This window comes from Neopelma chrysocephalum, unplaced genomic scaffold, assembly GCF_003984885.1.
Source record: "Neopelma chrysocephalum unplaced genomic scaffold, ASM398488v2 Primary Assembly neopelma1_97116, whole genome shotgun sequence".
Taxonomy (NCBI): domain Eukaryota; kingdom Metazoa; phylum Chordata; class Aves; order Passeriformes; family Pipridae; genus Neopelma; species Neopelma chrysocephalum.
This window is the reverse complement of record NW_020925758.1, coordinates 1215654-1235382: the sequence shown is the minus strand read 5'-3', so window position 1 is coordinate 1235382 and position 19729 is coordinate 1215654. Positions and strand designations below refer to the sequence as shown.

At 39.0% G+C, this 19729-nt stretch overlaps 1 protein-coding gene across 3 annotated transcripts in view; it reads right to left on the bottom strand.

Moving 5' to 3' along the window:
• SLC14A2 (solute carrier family 14 member 2) overlaps positions 1 to 19099 on the bottom strand; it is a 304902-nt gene extending 285803 nt beyond the window's left edge. For all 3 annotated transcript variants that reach the window (XM_027671670.1, XM_027671672.1, XM_027671671.1), the window contains exons 1-2: positions 18994 to 19099; positions 14537 to 14641 (exon numbers count right to left, since the gene is read on the bottom strand). The gene's annotated coding sequence lies outside the window, so the exon portion shown is untranslated. The remainder of the gene's footprint in view (positions 1 to 14536; positions 14642 to 18993) is intronic.
• Between the last annotated feature and the right edge of the window lie 630 nt (positions 19100 to 19729).

Below are 19729 nucleotides of genomic sequence, written 5' to 3'. Positions count from 1 at the left end.
AATCATTTGGGTTGGAAGGGAAAGGGACCTTAAAGATATCTACCTCCAATCCCTCTGCCACAGACAGGGACATGTTTTGCAGGACCAGGCTGCTCAGAGCTCCATCCAATCTGGCCTTGAACACTTCCAAGGTGAGGCAGCCACCCTTTCTCTGAGCAACCTGTTCTGGGGCCTCATCACCCTCACAGGGAAGAATTTTTCCCTAACATTTAATCTAAATTTACTCTCTGTAAGTTTGAAGCCATTCCCACTTGTCCTGCCACTCCAGACCCTTGTAAATAGTCTCTCTCCATTTTTCTTCTGGCTCCCTTCAGGTACTGGAAGGCTGCAACCAGATCACCTCGAAGCCTCCTCTTTTCCAGGCTGAACAATCCCAATTCTTCCACCCTTTCCTCACAGCAGAGATGCTCCATCCCTCTGGTCATCTTGGTGTCTCCTCTGGACTCGCTCCAACAGCTCCATGTCCTTCCTGTGTTGTTCCCCAGGGCTGGAGGCAGCTCTGCAGGTGGGGTCTCACCTGAGGGGGCAGAGGGGCAGAATCCCCCCCTCCCCTGCTGCCCACACTGTGGGATCAGCCCGGCACACCAGGGGGTTCTGGGCTGGGCCATGTCCATCCTCTCACCCACCAGCACCCCCAGGACCTTCTCCCCCGGGCTGCTCTCCACCTCTTCATCCTCCAGCCTGTTTCAGACACATTCTTCTTGTTTGAGAATGACTTTCCAGATATTTTTCACCTTTCTAAAGTATAGTTACATAAATGTGTGAAAAAGAGTCAGCTAAAAAGACCACAGCAAGGCCAGGTTGGATGGGGCTTGGAGCAACCTGGGCTAGTGGAAGGTGCCCCTGCCCGTGGCAGGGGGGTGGAAAGAGATGATCTTTAAGGTCCCTCCCAACCCAACCCATTCTGGGATTCTAAAGCCTCCAGAGTAACGAGTTACCAGAATTTGATGGTGCCAAAACACTAGTTATCACAGTTGCTGTGCTGGGTTTATGCTTTTCATCCAACCAGGACTTCACTTTTTTCAAAATGTATTGATATTTATGGGAATCAGGTTGTCACCAGCCATTGCAGTTCCTGACCTGGTTTAACATGGCAGTTACACCACACAGATGCTTACTCACTTCTTCTCTCTCAAGGGGGTGTGGGAGACAAATGGGGGGGGAGTAGAATTAGTGTGTTGAGATAAAGAAGAGATGGTGATAATAATAGTAATTTTAAAAATAATAATAATAATAAAAATAATGACAAAAGAATTAGATATTAAAAAAGAGATTCCAAATGCTATTGCTCACCACCTGTCATCTCCTTACTGATTACTATTTAGAAAATAGAGTTCTTACCCCCAAATTACCAAATCACTTTTCTTGGTGTGCTGGCATATGTGACAGAGGGCTTTGCTTCCACCTGTGTTAGAATTTTTTTTTTCACAGAAGACACTGCACATACATAGAATATTCTCTTTGCTACATCTTTGGGCCAAAAGTGATCACTAGTCTCTGGTATGATGTCCCGCATTAAAAATAAAGCCTTGAAATTTTACATTGCGAGCCTTGAAATGGTAAAATTAAATTGGAGAAGATGAATGAATGCTGTCATACTTCACATTAAAAATGGCTTTTCAAAGGTTCATGCACAAAGGGAAATGCTTAAATTAAGTGTTTCACACACCAAACAGGCTGTTAGATAGGAGACTTCTACTTTGACGCTACTATTATTATTTATTTTATATTGTGGAACTGCCCCCAGTTGTGCCTTTGTAATAAAAGACAGACTCCCTTTCCCTCTCCCTTCCTGACTCTGAGTGATTGCAAACAAAGGCACTTGACCACGCCAAGCTTCACACCCATGGTGAATCTCACACACTGCAAGTGTCTCCTCTGAAAACTGTGACTGTACACAGACAATGATGATGATGACACAGATATGTGTCTGTGCCCACACAAGCACAATGGTGGGGTTGGTGGGAAAGTTTAGGTGTTAGCTCATGTCTTTCTATACTATTTTTACGTAGAAACCACAAATTATTTATTTGTGTGATAGTTAAACAGGGGAAATTCCCCGGTTGGCTGAGATCGCAGCCTTCACTGATCTGGGCACTTGAAAGCAAGTACATGGGTCAGGTGTGAGATATCTCTGCATGTTTCCCCATTCCAATATCCCACAGGGGCAGGAGATAAACTTTATATCATACACTGAGGAGCCCTGGCACAATGCAAATACATTTCTTGCCCTCAAACTGCTGTTGAGCAGCACAACAACAGGGAAAACGCATTTCCTCACCTTCTGGGGTCACACTGTTTGCGTGGTGGTCTGTCCTGCATGAGTGAACAGGAGCACAAATATGCCTTTTCCTCCTGTGTGCTGATCTCTGACTTCAGTTTACCTACACAGAAGGTTTTTCAAATGCACTTAACGGGTATTAACTTGTAGTTTCCTTACAGCTCTCCAGTCAGATTGCTGAGCAATTAATTGCATACTTTCTGTTTTCAGAAACTCACATGGAGACTCCAAGGACTAAATCAACCGAAGGTGCAGAAATTTGCTCTACCACAACTAATTATCCAATGAAAACTCTCAGTTCAGCAATATATCTGAAAATAGAGCGTTTGGAAAGCCAGCCTAGCATTTCATTCTATTTATAATATAAAGCTTCACTATAGCCAATGTTGTTAAGAGATTTTTATGGTATATAGCATGAAGTTTTGGTCTTTAATTACTCCTTTAATCTTTGCTTGGCTTGTTCCTGAGAACGAGTTGCACTCCTGCTTTTTACAGGATAAACAGCTTTCAGGAATGCATCAGACTGCCGCAGGGGTCAGAGAGAGCATTTATTGAACACCACTCTATTTCAGCCTGAATCTTGACTGATCTGGTTTTGCTTAGTGGAAGTGTAATTAATATAACTAATTAAAAACTGACCACCCAAAATTTTTTTTTTTTTTTTTTCAGAGTAAGAGAATTTACACACGTCCTCGTTTGTTTCGCTCAGTTCCTCTTCCACCTGGAAGGGTCAGCTGCATGTTAATAGGACAATTACGTTAAATAATGATAAGTATGTGTTAATGTAGACATTATGTTAAATTCAAAAAAATACAATGATATTTCCCATTTGCATTGTCAGATGGACAGCTCATAGGACTACAGCATTTTTATTTTTTTGCTACACTTTCAGACCATATCCAAGGGCCCAGACAGTACTTTGACTCTTGTTACAAACTCTTGGGAAATTCTCAAAGATAAGGTATTTTCTCTACTCTCCTGCAGTATGACAGGGAGACAGGGGAGATGTTTGTTTCACAGTGACAGAATGTGTTCCCAAGTCCTGGAAAATCATGGAAAATCAACCCCACTTTTTTCTGGAAACCCTTAAAAACTGGCTTGACGTGCTGGGTAATGGGAGAACAACCCCTTGGTGCAACTATAGAGCTCCCTGTAAGAACAGAACTCTTATTTATCATATATCCCCAAATCATTATTAGCAGAAGACAAACATTAAAGGAAAAAAGGTATATTTACTACTGTACATTTTTGACATTTGATTCAGAAACATATACCTCAGGTAACAATTGTCCCTACCTTGGCTCCCTCCATCTCAAATTCCAGTGAGTGCTGTTTCCCTTATGGAAGAGGATTCTGATCTGGAGACATACCCCTTTTTAGACTTAGCCTTTTCTTGAGATTCAAATTAGATACTCTCCTCTTTCAGGAGGATTTCTCAGAGCTTCAGAAATGCAAACGACCTTTAATCACAACAAATGAGAGGTTTCTCCTTGCTAAAGAAACAGTTGTTGGAAAGTCTTCCATTGGAAGAAGATAATTTTTTTCTTGCCAGAGAGAGACTCAATCATTGGTACATAACTCTTGTTTTCTCAAAGTCTCTATTTCATATGCAGTGATGGTTGACCTGTATTCATGTGTGCAAGTGAGACTTCATGTGTGTGGTTAGCTCTTAATTCTTGGATAAGGTTCTTGGACACAACTGTAGCTGGATAAGGATTTGGCAGCTCACTGGAGTGCTCACACCTTGTCCTGTTTTGGGCAATATCTGCCTGTCTTAAAGTTATTGTGCAACTCTGGAGAGTTACTGATTGGTCACCAAAGGCATGTGGACCACATCAGTTCCCAATATTGGAGTTGGATTAAGATTTTAAATGGTGCACAGCCACCACATCGATTTTTTGGAACGTACTAAACTTCATGTTTAGAGAGAAGAAGAAAGGAAGAGTTATGAAGAAATGATATGAGGTTCTCACTGAGAGGTGACATGATTAAAGGAAGGTAGGGAGGACTGAACAGGAAGAACATTAGTGATATCACCCCGTAAGGAGCTGTGGACTATAGCTGAAGGATTTTGAATTATGACTAAGAAAATAAGAAGAAAGAAAATACAGTAAATGAATCTGAGGAAATAAAAGCAGAAATATAAGGTGTGGAAGCATATATCACAAAAGTGTATGTTAAGAGTTGATAGATTAATTGATTGGCTTAATAGTAGTGAAGGCAAAACCTGCTAAACCGTGAGGATTAGGGGACTACGTTTACTAATGCAATGATTCTGTAGTGGTATTCATCTGACCACACAAGTTCACAAGAGTTCTGGAAGCATATGGCAAATGATCTGTGCAACCGCACTAAAGAATAAAGAATAGTAAGTTTATCTCATACAGCTGCACAAATTGTCTCTGATCAGCGTATTTGAACTGAGCTCATGAATGATTTGTGTGTTTGTTCAAACCAGTTTTTGACTCCTGGAGTAGCCTTCCCCACAGAGCTATCTGAATTGTGGCTATTGATACTTTGTGTAGATACTTTTATTCTTAGAAATCCTTTGCAAGCCAGGATTGATTTTTGAAAACTGATTTATTTTTAAACATTCACTAAGCAGCTTTGGCCAACAGTTTCTGGACTATGAGGCCTTCATGAATGGCACCTACTCACTACAAAATGCATGTTATCTGTCGTGTTTTACTTCAGTCACAGGGTACTGTCCCCAGACTGGTCAGTTTAAATGCAACTAGTGATTGGATGACTGAAGTATAAAGATCCATCTTGAATCATGAATGATATATAAATATTCAGAGAAGCTTCATTTGGGGAACACAGGGGACCTGAAGACGGATTCAGAACCGACTGCGGTCATTCGCCTACCCATGAATAATCTTAGGAGACCTCAGAGGAGTATATCCACATACTAATATGTGCCTAGCCTCATTTTGTTATTTCAAGGGCTCTAATCTAACTCAGAGGGAGATAATTTACATGAAAGAGTCATTAGAGAAAGTGCATAAACAGCCTGTGAAAGAGAGATGAACGCACAGATCCACCTCCTTTCCAAAGCAGGCATCCGCCTCGCTAGGTTTGAGAGCTCTACAGACAATTGATGCCTCTTTCAGGCTCAAAAAAAATCTTGGATTGTTTTCTCATCAGCTTCACCATTTCTACCAAAAAAAAAAAAAATTGATAAATTGAGTGTAGTGTAATCTGGTGTCTGCTGAGATCCCTGTAGGAGCCACAAGGTCTATTTTGAGTCTCATAAGGTAAACATGAACTCAGACCTAGGCTTCACACGGAGCCCTGTGCTCCAACAAATGTGACTGCTAGCTTCAGCTATAAAAGATATGCAACACCAACAGCCTTTTCTCCTCTACCTACCTTGTAAAGAATGAAAGGACTCTGGTGTGAGAAAACATTACTGTATTTTAGAACACCTGCAGAAAGAGAAAATTAGATACAGGGAAGAGTGTGGGGTTTTTTTTCCCTCAAAAATTCATTGATGGAGTTCAGGTTTGTCCAATATTAGCTGGCAGTGCAGACAATATTTTCAGAGTTGAAATTTTGACTCTGTTCTGAGGAAAGGCACAATTCAGTATGATTGAACAGGTTCTATCAAAACAGAGTGATACAGTCAGGGATACAGTCAGCACTCATCAGACTGCAAATGATGTGTCTGTCTAGATACCTGTGAAAAATGGCATTACACAGAAGCAGATCTTTAAAAATCAGAGTCCTACCAGGGGGAGGCAATTGAGATACATAATATGTAGTCATCTTTTGAGTCATTTCCTCACCATAGGCAATTGAGGACTAATGGTAACTTTCTTATCAAATTGTGAAATAGAAAGCCAAAACAAACCCAAAACAAAACCACCATCAACAACAAAAAAACCCAAACCAACCGAATACAAACAAAAACCAACACACATGACAGCACTGTTGGGGTCAAACTTCCCAAGGGTTGTGATGATAAGATTATGGTAAGGATATAAAGAAAAAAAATAATCTAAACTAATGAGATTAAGTAGGGTGAGATCATCCACTGATGAATTTATCCCGTGACCAAGAACAATGTAATGGGATTAATGATGAGGATTTTTGATCATAATAAGATGGGGGTTGATGCCTGAGAGAAAGTTCAGTGGTTGCAACAACTGCAGCGAGTCCCATGTGTAAAGACAACACAATAAAGCCTAATTGTCAAAACGCCTTGTAGTGAAGAGATGCCTTTGCTGTAGTTTTATGGAAAAGCTCTGAAGAATTTGATAAATAACTGTAACCTTCCTTTCATTATTTCTTCTTTCTGACTCATCCATCTAAATGAAATGTAAACCCTACATCCATGGCAAAGCTTTTCATTCAACTAAAGCATCCTTCCAAGTCACCTTGTGTGCTACTGGATATAATATGTAGCACATTTAAGATTTTTCTTTCTTTGCCCACGGTGATGCTCTTTCCCCACAGGTGTTTCATATCAGTACATCATGGGCATTTTCCTCTCATTCTGAGAACTTGGTTTGGAAACTGTAAGGCTGAGGACTTATGAGGGTTTTGGACAGACTCCTTTACCCTAGCTTGGTGAGACTGACACAAACTTCATCACCTGGGGACATTTCCGGGACAAATTCCTTGGGGAACACCAAGAGACTGTGTGTTACGGAGAAGTCCATCATGATCAGGGCTATTCTGGTCTCAGAGTGCAGTTCATCTCACTTAGACATGAGCTGTTCACCCTAGGTCCTCTTTGTGGCCAGTGAAGAGAAATGGGTGTGTTGTGGAAGTTCATTTCACCAGCATCAGTAGTTTGATTTAGGATGATGTAAATCGTCTTTGAAAACATCTGTCATTCTGACCCCAAAGTGAAAACAGAGGGACTAGTTCAAGAAGCCAAGTGTATTTATTCATGTGATAATGAATAATACTGTTCTGTATCATGACTAGCCTCTTTTTCCTCAGTTTACTAGGTAGACTTGATCAATGTGATTGGTACTGTTAGTGACTAACTAACTATGAGGGTTTTATTGAAAAAAAAACCCAAACAAACTCTTAGGTTTCTGAATGCACAGTCTGTTCGGGGACCCTATAAGAAATGAGGCAACCTCACAAAAGTTCTTTATATGAAAAAAAAGAAAGACAATACTTTGCATCAGAAAAAGAAAAATTGAGAAAAAAAATATTGACATAACTCTAACATAGCCTTAAAAATATTGGACAGCCAAACTCAGTGATCCTGTAATATAATTCTCCTACTTTATACATGGGGAAACAGACATCAAAAGATGACATGGTGAGTACTGTGAAATTACTGGTAATAATTACTAGAAAGATTTTCTACAGGGACTCATCAGTTAGAAGATCATCAACATATAAAATATAAATATGTGCTCTCCAAAAGCAGGATGAGAAACTCCTAAAATACTCGGTTTTAGTGGAATTCATTCAACAAAAAGGCACAGTAACAAGTAGCAGTCAGAGAGTGCATATACCTACGTAGACAGCAAAAGAAAAAAAAACTCTTGGCAAGTGTGTGCTTTGAAGTTTCCCACATAACTACATTTTCTTAAAGAGAGGCTGTGCAGACTCTATTAACCCAAATGGCTTGTCTGAAGCAGCTCACGTACAGAGAGCTCTCAGGGAATGTGTTTGACTGTTTTCAATATTATATTTATCTTTATGTTCCTTACATGTACTTAAAAGTCCACACCTTTTTTATTGGCTTTTCTTGATTTAGACCAAATCCAGTTCTTCAAATAATTAACATTTTTACAACTCAGAAATCCTGTATGCGTGCTTGTTTGCAGCTGAATTTCAGCCTAATCATATCTAAAATAATCTTAGTAATAATCCTGAAGTATTTGCCAACTCTATCATCCATTAACTTTTTATGGTATGCAAACACTTCACGTTTTACTGACATGTTCAGAAAACATGTACAGAGGGACTAACTACGTATGGGACCAAGGGAGTTATCCTTAATTTGTAATTTCCTGTTATTGTAAATTATACCTGCTCTGCATCTTTATGGCCTCCTTCCATCTTGAAATGTTACTACATTACTTTTCTGTTAACTTATGCACCTTGAATGTTGTAAAAACCACCTTAAAAGTCAATAAAAATGCAATAACACTGTGTCAGTCAACAACCCTATCGAGCAAACAATTGGAGAGCTACGGCTAAAACACAACTGCACCTTGTTGAGATTGATTAAAGATATGAATCAGAAAGTTAAAAGTTTGACTATTGTTTTTTGTTTTGTTTTTGTTTTTTTTTCCCCTCCAGTTTTAGGTATTACCAGTAGTTTATTTTACAGAGCAGTTACTTTGATGCTATCTGGAGTCCTGTAAAGAGGCTGCCAGTGCAAGCGGTGATGCTGTCTTGAGTTGCTTTCAATAACATGGATTACCCATGATCATCTTAAATGCACAACCACCCAGCAAATGTTGCCGCAATCTAAATCTAAGTCCTTCTATTTATGTGAATACATAGGTAAGAACACCTCTTTTTTTAAAATTTTGGTCAGGAGCATCCAGGTCATTATTCCACACCTGACAGAGCCCTGCAGGAAAGCCCCAGGGAAGAGTGTGACAACAGGGGAAGCCTAAAGCCATCCCTACCAGATACTTCTTCTTGATTTAGCTCAGGAACCTGCTGACCCAGAGCTGCCCAACTTTGCCTTTAACTGTCTTTGCTGTTTTTTTCTCCTCTGTGTTTGCTTAACAACTTCATGGACCCGGTCCAGATTACGAGTGACCTCTCAAGCAAATAACTTGTGGAAAACTGCGCTGATTTCAGCCTCTATTGTAACTTCACATTTGAAGATAGAATTTTTGTAGAGAAGGTAAAATCTTACAAATAAAATTCCTCAGAGGGGCATCAGAATGGACTAAAAATTGAGTGGAGAGGAAACCATCATCCCAGCTACTAGGGCTTCTAAGAATAAAGATTGAGTAATTCAATGCCAGTGTGGGTATTTTTTTTCCTTTCTATTGAATTTTGGTGTATGCCTGGGATTAAATAACTTCTTCAAGAATCCAGACATCCTTTTTGGTAAATAACGTAACTTGATTCCAAGCTCATTTTACACACAGCAGATAAATAAGCAATCATAAAGTATGTCATCATAAATAAAAGCCTTATTAAGCTCAGGCTACAAAAACCAATCAATAGAGGACACTCATCCCCAGTGAAAGCAACAGCTAATGCTCTGTGGTTCCTGGTGGATATTCTGTCATTGTATTTTAAAACCACAAGGAATTCCCTGTGTCATCAGCAATGGCCACTTTATTGCTGGTGAATTAGGAAATGAGTAGGGCTAAAGGTGCATTTGAATTCCATGGACTTATTCATTTAGCCCATCTTCCAACGCAGGAGCCCATCTTCCAACGCAGGAGACCATCCGACTTTCTCCAGGATTTGAACAGATTCAGAGGAAGAAAATCAGGCCCTTCCTCTAGTTTCAGCATATACATGATACCAGAGAATTTGGGGTTTTGTTCTTCCAGCTATAACAAGGCAATTAGAAGTTAATTATATGTGAAAAAAAAAATAAAGACTGAGCTGATCAGCTGCCACGTATTTATGTCTATTCCTCCGGTTGTTTTAGTCAAAAATTCAAACCCCAAGCAAAACTTCTGCAATTTTTCCAGAAGCATTACACTTCCTAACATTTCCTAGATTGAATATATCTCTTTTCTAAAGAGTAACATTTTCTATTTCAAAGCAGTTCTATTCATTTTTCATGAGACAAGCTTTTTGAACATGAATGGTTCCAACTGGAAATGAAAAATTTTGTCTATATTTAAAGAAGCTATTTCATTCAGCCTGGAAAACCATATAACACCTCCCCCCAACCCCCTCACCCCCAGCATTTTTAATATAATGAAATATTTTTAATGAATAAGAAATTTTATCAAACTGAAAAATATATATGATAATTGTGCATTTCCACTATTTGTCATGTGATGAATACTATGCTAACTACTATTAGATGTATCAAATCAGCTCATTTAATCCAAAAATGATCAAACTTCATTTAAACAATGCAATTTCTTTCAAAAGTATTAGAGGGGAGAAGAACAACAAATTCAAATCATTCATTTCTCTCTTGCTTAATGCATTATTGATTTGTGCTTTCCTTTTAAATGATAGTGCTCTGATGTGATAAACATTGATTTGAATCCTTATATAAATATTGTATATCATCAGCTTGTTATGGCAACAGAATAATACATACTAAAATAGACCTGAAGGGATGGTATACTATGAAACAAAACCAGTATGAGGTGCCACAACTGTGTGGGTGCACATGTAAAATAACAAACGGAAATGAAAGTAATAAATAAATAATAAATAAATAAATTAAATCCAGGGGTATGATAACGATGCAGAACTATGGAAAGTTTATATTTGGGTTAATGCTGAACAGACAACCTTGGAAATGAAAAATAATTACTTTCTGCTACTAGTGATTCTTTTAGCTTGACATTTCTTGCAACCACAATTGCAAAGCTGTCACAGGTTTAAAGGGAGAGCTCGCTCACACCCTGCTTGTGTTCAGCAGCTTTAGCTGCGTGCACAGCTATTCACACCAAGGGGAGCTACACAGTCAAAAGACAAAAGAAAAGTGCTGAGAGCAGTAAACACACAGATAATCCTGTCCACCAAACAATTTTGCATTTCCTTTATGCACCATTTATTTCGGACAAAAAAGCTGCTGAGAGATTTACGTCAAAGTGATTTCCACAGCTCAGCTGCTCAAGTCTGGGGAGACGATTGAAGCGCTGAGCTACACTTTCCCGGGGACCATTGCATCCCCCTGCCCTGCCATGCCCAGGGCTGAGAGATCTCACGTGCTCTTCCTCAGGCAAGTTAATTTCCAGCATCAGCTGGGTGGTTTTTTGGCAGCCTGGATGAGAGGAAAGATCCTGTGGTTAACTGAGAGACAAAGGGTGAAACTTCTTTCCGTTTTCCTTGTACACCAGTGGGACCCCAGCACTGGTTTTCCTTCCTTTGGGATGTCACTCCCAAGGTGGGCAGGTTGGGAAGACATTCCACCATCCTTCTCCTGAGCTCTCTGCAAAGAAAGGAGCACCCCCCTCACATCCATGGTGGAGATAGCTGTGCTCAGGGCACACACAGGGCCAAAATAGTCAGATTTTTCATAACACAATCCAAAACATCTCTATCCTGTTGGAAAACACTCACGCTTGTCATGCAAAAACTCTCAAATAAGTATGGCTGCACTGGGACAACAAGTGCTCATGCTATCCTACACTTTCACAGTGGATTAGTCTTGCAACTAATGATCTATAACTACAACTCACCAGGGCTGCATTGAGAATTTGCCTGTAAGGCTGCAAGGGATGAGGACTAAATATCACTATTCAGGGACAAACCAGATCCAAACATGCAATCTCATTTCAACAGATTGCAAAGTGGGACCAGGGAGACGTGGAAGCTGGGCTCCTTCTCCCTCTAACATCACAAGTGTCACACCCAATGCAGCTGAGTGGGTACTGTCATTTATCCTGCTGTGTCCCAACAACAGGTTACGATCCCATAGGATGGGAAACAGTCTGGCTTTCATGTGACCACCACCTCAAAGGCAACATTATCTTGTTATAAAACCCTGGCTCATTGAGGTACATGCAGGTAGAAGCTATGATAAGGTAAATCAGGCTAGATTAGATGTGCAAATAAAGATATTCAAATAAATTGGTAAGCAAAATATATAACCTTTTTTTTCTTTCCCATACACATGCTTTTGTGCATGGCACCACCCTTTAAAAGAAGTGCCTCTCAAGACTCAATCGACTCAGTAGAATAAGATGCCCATGAAATTTTTGAATGAGACTGTTTCCCAGGAGTAGGTGGTTAATTCAGAGTTGAAAACTTAGCCGCTTCTAGTCTTGCCAGAATCAGGCATCATATTTCTGTCACTAATTAAAAATTATTTCTCCATTCCCAGGAAATAGTTCTAATATTAATTTAGAGAATGAAACATATTTTTTTATGGTTATCAGTAAAAAAAAAGAAATACCAACCCAAACAGTCCATTTAAAACCTATTAGTAAGCATAAGAAAGCTAAAGAGGGCATAATTAATGTAATTTTTTTCCCCTCTTTCCACAAATTTAACAGTGTTTTGGAACACGATCCATAACACACACAGCTCTGATTGTAAGGAGGTAGATCACATCCTGCCCCAGTGGTTTTACATATGAAGTGGGAAAATGAAACCTGAACCTTCAGTTTACAAATAGCTGGGGAAAAAATAACTAGATCACAGGGTTGAAAACTTGCAATTATTATGGCATTTGCATTATGAAAAATTTAAAGCTGGTATTCCAGGTTATGGACAGGGCTATAAACTGGTATTCTACACTGTGTATTGCAAGCTCATTTAAAATGTACTCTTCCACGACATGATGAGAACACAAATTATAATTAGGAAAGTAACCCAAGCAGAAAATTAGTCTGGAAGACTAGACTGAATGTGCTCCTGCAGACAAAGCCATCCTGTGTCCTAACTTTACTGTCTCAGTACAGGGAAAGATTAATGCAGAAGATAAGGACAGATATGGCTTTCCGGGAGAAGGGGGGGAAAAAAGGCTTTGCAAGTATGATCAGTTGTGCAAACACACACAAAGAGAAGCCCCAGCAGATCCCATCTTTGCAGAGTTACTCACAGCAAAGGCTATTACAGCTGCAGAGTACAGGTCTATACCTGGGTTTTTGTTCCCACAATCCTATTCATAGGCAAAAATCCACATTTATCAGCACAGATAAGGTCTGCTGACCCCATCCTGAACCCAAAGCACAAGTAAATGTACCTAACATTTGTAACCAACAAAGGGTTAGCTGTAAAGGTAGTGATATAAGAAAAAAGAAGTTCAAAATTTCATTCTGAAACAAAAGGACTTGAAAGAAAAAAAAGGTGAAAAAGTGAAAATTCTTGCTGCTGCAAACTGATAGAGCAAATAAATGATTTTGAAAAACTTATAAGCAAGACATGTATCTGAAAACATTTGCATTTGAGGTTTTCTTTTCTGGAAAAGTTTTGTGAGGTTTAAAAGCCAAATGGTTCTGTGTAAATCAGTTGCTATATCTATACTTGATCTAGACAGACTGGAAGAAATACTGTGTTTGGAAAATTACACCTACCTTTCGTGTGTCTCTCCTCGTGGAAAGGGGACCTATATATTAGACACTGATTACATTGCACTCAAAGGAAAGGATCATAATTTTCCATTAAAACCTATTTGCATAATTTTCTATTTAATCTTTCCATTTTCTGTTAGAGTGACTTTTCTTGAGGTAACTGTTGCTACTTGATTTTCAAGGTGCCCATGACTTCCCTGTACCTTATGGGATTTAGCAGATTTATCCTTATTTAGAAAATTATGAAAAAGAAAACAAACAAACAAACAAAAATAAATTCACTGAGGTAAGGAGATAAAGCAATAGTTGCCATGAAAAAAAAATTATGCTCTGCTGTAAGGGACTAGATTTTGCCAAAAAATGCGATGTTTGGTGAGTGTGAAGCTAAGTGCCTACACAGAGGATTTTAAAAAGTGAGAATTAAGAAGCAAGAAACTTTATTTTCTCCAGGGGTGGCCTGCTCCTTTCCCAACAGCACAGGCAGCAAAGACTTCAGCAAAAGAGGCATTTTTTGGGAGGGTGTATAAAAATGTTAAGAACACCCAGCAGCCCCTGTGCTGTACACTAAGTCAGGCTCTTCTCGGTGAGTATCCATCATCATCTGGGGAATTCATCACAGTTACTGCAGGTGTTATCCAAAATATTTGCCCTGAACACATCTTTGATCTCAAGTGTAGCTGCACAGTTTGGTGTTTGCTGCTGTCCTGATCCCTTTCTGCTCCCTGTCTCACTCGCCTCTGGCCACACTGAGGTGCGGCTTGAAAGACACTCTCTGAGCACCATTTTTATTCTATGTACCTTTAACACCCATTTTTAGCTCCTTTTTGGATGAACTAAGCAAAACAAGAGGAACAGGCTGTAAGTGAGAGCAAAAAAAATTGCTAGGGAAGAGTTGCCCTCCCGTTTTTTGCAGGGCAGAAGTTACCTGGCACTTACAGAACATATAAACACACCAAGACACTTCCAACCCAACACAGACTTAGATCCAAATCCACCAATATGTACTCTACAAAACCCCAAATTATCCACGACAGCTCTTGCTGGTCACTGGGCCTTCATCACATTTATCTAATCAGCAAATTTTATTTCATCTCCTACTCACCAGCAACTCAGAACATCTCACTTCAATGGTGGAATGGATTCAGCCTCTTGGTGACAGAGATAAGAAATCCAAACCAGAAAAAGCTCCAGGAAGAGTTGCTTGGACCTGAATGAAAGAACAGATTGTTTAGGGTTAGTTTTTTTCTCATTTTAAGGCTGGGGCGAATTTAGTTTACTCATTTCATATTATTTCACATGCAAATTTAAAACCTTTTTCTCTGCCTGTCATATATCCAAGAGCTTGGGAAGAGGGAATTATGCTTTCACACACAACGCATGGTCTGAGACAGGGTGTGTCCGAGTTTAGTGTGTATTTAAATCCAGTCGTGGTCAGAACGTTTCCCAGGAGGAATGTTTAATACAGGCTTCAATAACATGTTTCTGTTCATTTGGAGGTGACTTAAAACCATGTCTGGAATAAACACATGTTTATTAGTTGTTGTTCATGGCACAAATATTTCTTGAATTGGGCTTTAGAAGAAACCATAATTTCTGAAGCCAGAATTTTTCAAATCCAAAAGCAAAAATTAAAGTAATATCTTATATTTGAAAAGCACATTAACTCCTCTGTGGCCAAAGCTCCTTTATCACTTTATCACTGGGATATGTGTTGTGAATTTTCAGTGCCCATTTTCAAACTCCTAGGCATAGCATTTTTTTTAAATTCAAAATATCAAAAACATTTATAAAAGGAGAGCACCTTCTGTAAAGAAGAAATTGGGAAAGAAATACAAATTCACTTTTATTGCTTGTCAGAGCCTTCATGTAGGTTTTAGTTTTGAAGAAAAGAAAAAAAAATATGCAATCATCAAAACCAAAACCAGTGATGATATAGCAGTGATGATGTAGAAGGTCTGGGCAAGTTTTATGGTTGATTACTGATTCCTGATTTTTCATTCCTCCCCTATATATTTTCAGATAAATTACTTTTGGAAAGTAGCTATATATTATAAGCTAATTCAGCTTCAAAACTCTGGTTTGGTGACATTTACAGAATATTTAACACTTTCTAAAACTGTGACAAAATTTATATTCATGGATATAGTTTTAGGAACCTAATTTCAAGTTTAAAAATACTGACTCATAGGCTTCTCGAGATGTGTGAGAAATGTCCTTTAGAACATACATAAGATGACAAGAATAAAGGTGTTGGGCTTAAAAAACTAGTTGGTGAAATAAAAACCCACCAGTAAAGATATTAATCTGCTCATGTCAAACCGCACCGAGCTTCCTGCAACCTCCTTCTCTTTTTCTTGGGATGTGCAAAGACTTACTGAGCTGGAACTCAGAAAATCCAACTTTGTAAGCCCTCAGTAAGTCCAGTGTGATGATGCACATGCTAAGATGTAGCCAACAGGAGGGAAACTTGGTTATTAACACTTTTGTGTTGAACTAGGCAATATCACTTTATAAAAGTATAGTATTTCTATTCTTGGAGCTCCCTGAGTCCAAGAAGCAGGATATGCTTTCCCCATGAAGAGGATTTTCCATGTTGGCAGCTTTCAGAGAACCTGGTTCTTGTCATTACAGACCTGGAATCAGGTGATCACACAATATCTGGTTTTATTATGAATCAAAAAACTGAAATAAAACTCAAACAAAAATACTTTAAGTACTAATTAGAATGGTTAAAAGTAAAAGAAACCACCAAAAAAACCCCACCAAACCCTTAGAGTTGTGCTAGCAGAGGGCAAGGCAGACCCAAACCCATTCTTTGCCAAAAAGAAAAGTTGTTCATCATATGAACTTTTTTGCAAGACTTTAGAAATTACTGGGTTACTCGGTAGTTTCCTGAAAGCTTGAAAAATCACACCAGAAAAAATTTTTGGCGAATTTTCCATCACTTGGTTGGATTGAAGAAATTAGAAACCTTCTGCTTTCCTGGGGCTTTTCAGCACCTCCTCCTTTCCACCCTCCTACAGCTTGAAAACGGTATGATATAACAAGACCAGCCAGAAGAAAGAATATGCAGAAACACTTCTTGAAGCCTCAGGCATTCAGACTCCAGAAGACAGGGATGAAAGCTCCAGACACGTGTGCAGCCACGGTGCTAGAAGGTGTAGCTCCAAGATTATGTGTAATGCCCAATTGGAAAAATCATCCTTTCAATTTGAAACTCACAAGCTGCTCCCCTCTACCTCCTCCCCTGCTGCCTGACTCCTCCAGTTTTAATTAATGACGTTATCATGCACCTCTGTTGCAATACAAGACCCTGTTCGGGCAGTGGGCATGAGCATTTTGAAGGAGCCCTCCTGACAAATGAGAACTGTGATTGCTCTTACCACGTTAAGTCTCCTTTAAAAAAATATGTGGACATATAGAGAGGTCATTGCAAACTTCTGAAGTGAAATCTGTACCTGCATTAACGGTCTTCAGCAGCTTGAAGAGGACTAAATATAAAAAAAGTTCAGATTCATTTCTGTTCTTTCCTATCCAGCCTCTAAGTACAGTTCCCCTAGTACTTTGTCCATCAGTACCATTCAGTCGTCCTCGTGACTCACCAATGGCACAAATCCTAAATTTGGATATATGTATTTCCTTTTAATTGTTTTGCCCTTAATAACTTGTTATGCTCCCAATAATTTTATTTAATTTTCAGGAACCCTGAACTGGTCAGGCAGCTGGATCATATGATCATTGTAGGTCCCTTGCAACTGAAATATCCTGTCCTATCCTATCCTATCCTATCCTATCCTATCCTATCTTATCCTATCCTAATTGCTAACCCCAGACTCAGACTGGGACCTTATAAAAAGCTCCCCCTCACTGACGTATGAAAAACCTCTTCTTCTGGAGCTCCCCATCTTGGAGGACAGCTCTGGGAATTCAGCTTTAAGAGCTAGGCTTTATGAGTGTAGGAGCAAGGTACCCCAGCCTGATCTGAGAGGTTTTCCTGACATCCATCTGATATTGTCCCTTATCTCCATCTCCTGTACCGACATATAGATCTTGCTACATCATTTTGGACCCTGACCACTATCAGTAGACTTCGATTTACCGATCACCTTATCTCTGCCACAGCCTTATTAACCCAATGCACCCTGCAAGTTTTAAACCTTTCCTAGTCCCACAAGGATTCCTCAGGGCAGTATGAGCTAATACAATGTCCAGGTGTGGCTGAAAAGTCCCAGACATGTAGGAAAAGATTATTCTCTGGCCTGTGACACAATGTTATATCAAGCTGCATTGTTTATAGGAAAATTCATTTTGCTTTGCTGCACAGCAACTTCTGATTACTCAAAGATAAGCCATTTTTTTTCCCCCAAGAAAAGGATGGGAAGCATGTCTGTAAATTGTTTTACTCTGCTTGTTTGCTGGTCACCATCCTGAATCAGATGCTTTTAACTAAAAAAACAAAGCGTTGCCACTGTGGCTGTTACAGCAGAGAGGGGAGGTAGGGTAAACTATAGCACAATTCATGACTGGATTATCACAGATCAATGCAAACTGAATGAATAAATGCTGTCTTTTAGTCTTTTTTTGCTTCCTGGTGTTTTTTTGTCTGTTTGTTTGTTTGGGGATTTTTTGTTTGGTTCAGTTTTGGTTATTTATTTATTTATTTATTTCGTGCTACCTTGGCGTTCAGGTGCAAGAGACAAATGAATAGAAAATCCTTACTGAAATGTAAAATGGGAGAGTGAAGAGTGCAAAGAAAGGAAGAAACATTTCTCGTGCTGGTTTGTATGACGCTGGTTCCCAGCATGTTGCAAATCTGCTGGTGCCCCTTTAAGAATACTCATAACTTAGTTTATAAAAGCTAACAGCATTAAAAATACAGTAATTAACATGTTCATAATGTAAATGCTAATAATTTAACATGTCAAGCATCCTCATCCCCTACTGAATCAATATAAATTTTTAAAACCGACTCTTTAAGACCTTTAAAATCAGCTCTCAAAGCATGCACTAAACAACCACACCGTTGGCATACAGGAGCACCAAGTTACAAATTCATGTGTTAGACTGTCTGACACACTTGTTCTCTTTGATGCAAAAGAACAAAAGCCAAAAAAAACCCCCCCTCAAAATCTTATATTTGGAACTGCATAATCTGCATGCATAAATGAAATGTTTGGGTCTTTTTTCCCTAAGATTTTCTAATTTTCTAAGACATAAACCTTACTGAGAGGTTACAGAATAAGTTTTTCCACAACAAAGTTGTGTGACAATCCAAAATGTTCTTGAAGCAACAAGTATATAAAGATAATAAAAAATTAGTCTAATAAACTAAAAGTCAAAATTCCTAGATTTAGACCAGTTTCTGTCAAGATTGTTTTAGGGTATGAAGAAAACATTTAGAAACTGATTTTAAATATTATAAAGATTAGCTCTTAAAATAAAGGTTATTCTCATGTTTACTGTAGAAAAGGCAAGAAAAAGATTTGGTTTGTAGGTTTGTTTTTTTTTTTCTAAACATCTGCAAAATAGAGACGGAATGATTAGATGGATGCATCTTACCTCGCTACCTCGCCCACGACGCTTTGAGAAAGACTCATGAAGCATTTTTGGGTTTATATATGGAGAGACCGCCAAATGCCTGGAGCAGATGGCTGTTTCCTGGTCAACCCATTGAAAGAAGATGGCAGATATGACCTCTTTTATTTTTTAATTTGTTACAGATACAAAATAAATAAGTTTTGCAATTGAGTACAAAACCCATCACATCATCTGTGGGTCTCAAATACTTATCCTATAAAATTGCACAATGCCTGTGTTAACATCTTGTTCTACTTGAACAGTCAGATAATGGAATGGATGTCAATAGGCCAGAGGTTGTTCTTGCTTTGGGAAAATCTTCTCTGCCCGTGAAGTTGAGCCAGAGGTGTTTTTCACTGCAGCCATTCCAGAGTTTCAGTGGGAAGAAAGAGCTCAGCTTCCCCCACACTCCATATATCTGGATTAATTACACCTGCTGGGAATTTAGCCTTTCTTTTCTATATCTTAATCCTCCTGATCTCAGGTATAAGTTGAAGTTCTACCTGGGCAATACTAAAGCCCTTCTTTGGTGTGAGAAAGGAGGAAACTAATTTCAGAGAGGTTAAAATTTTACAAAGTACGTGTACTCAGAAACAATTTATGAGGGGTTATATGTCTGATAGGAGATAAGAGCTCATGTACCTTGCTTTCCTAGCATGAAAAAAAGGTCTTAACCTCCTACCACCCCCTCCAAAAAAAACCCCACAACAACCAAAAC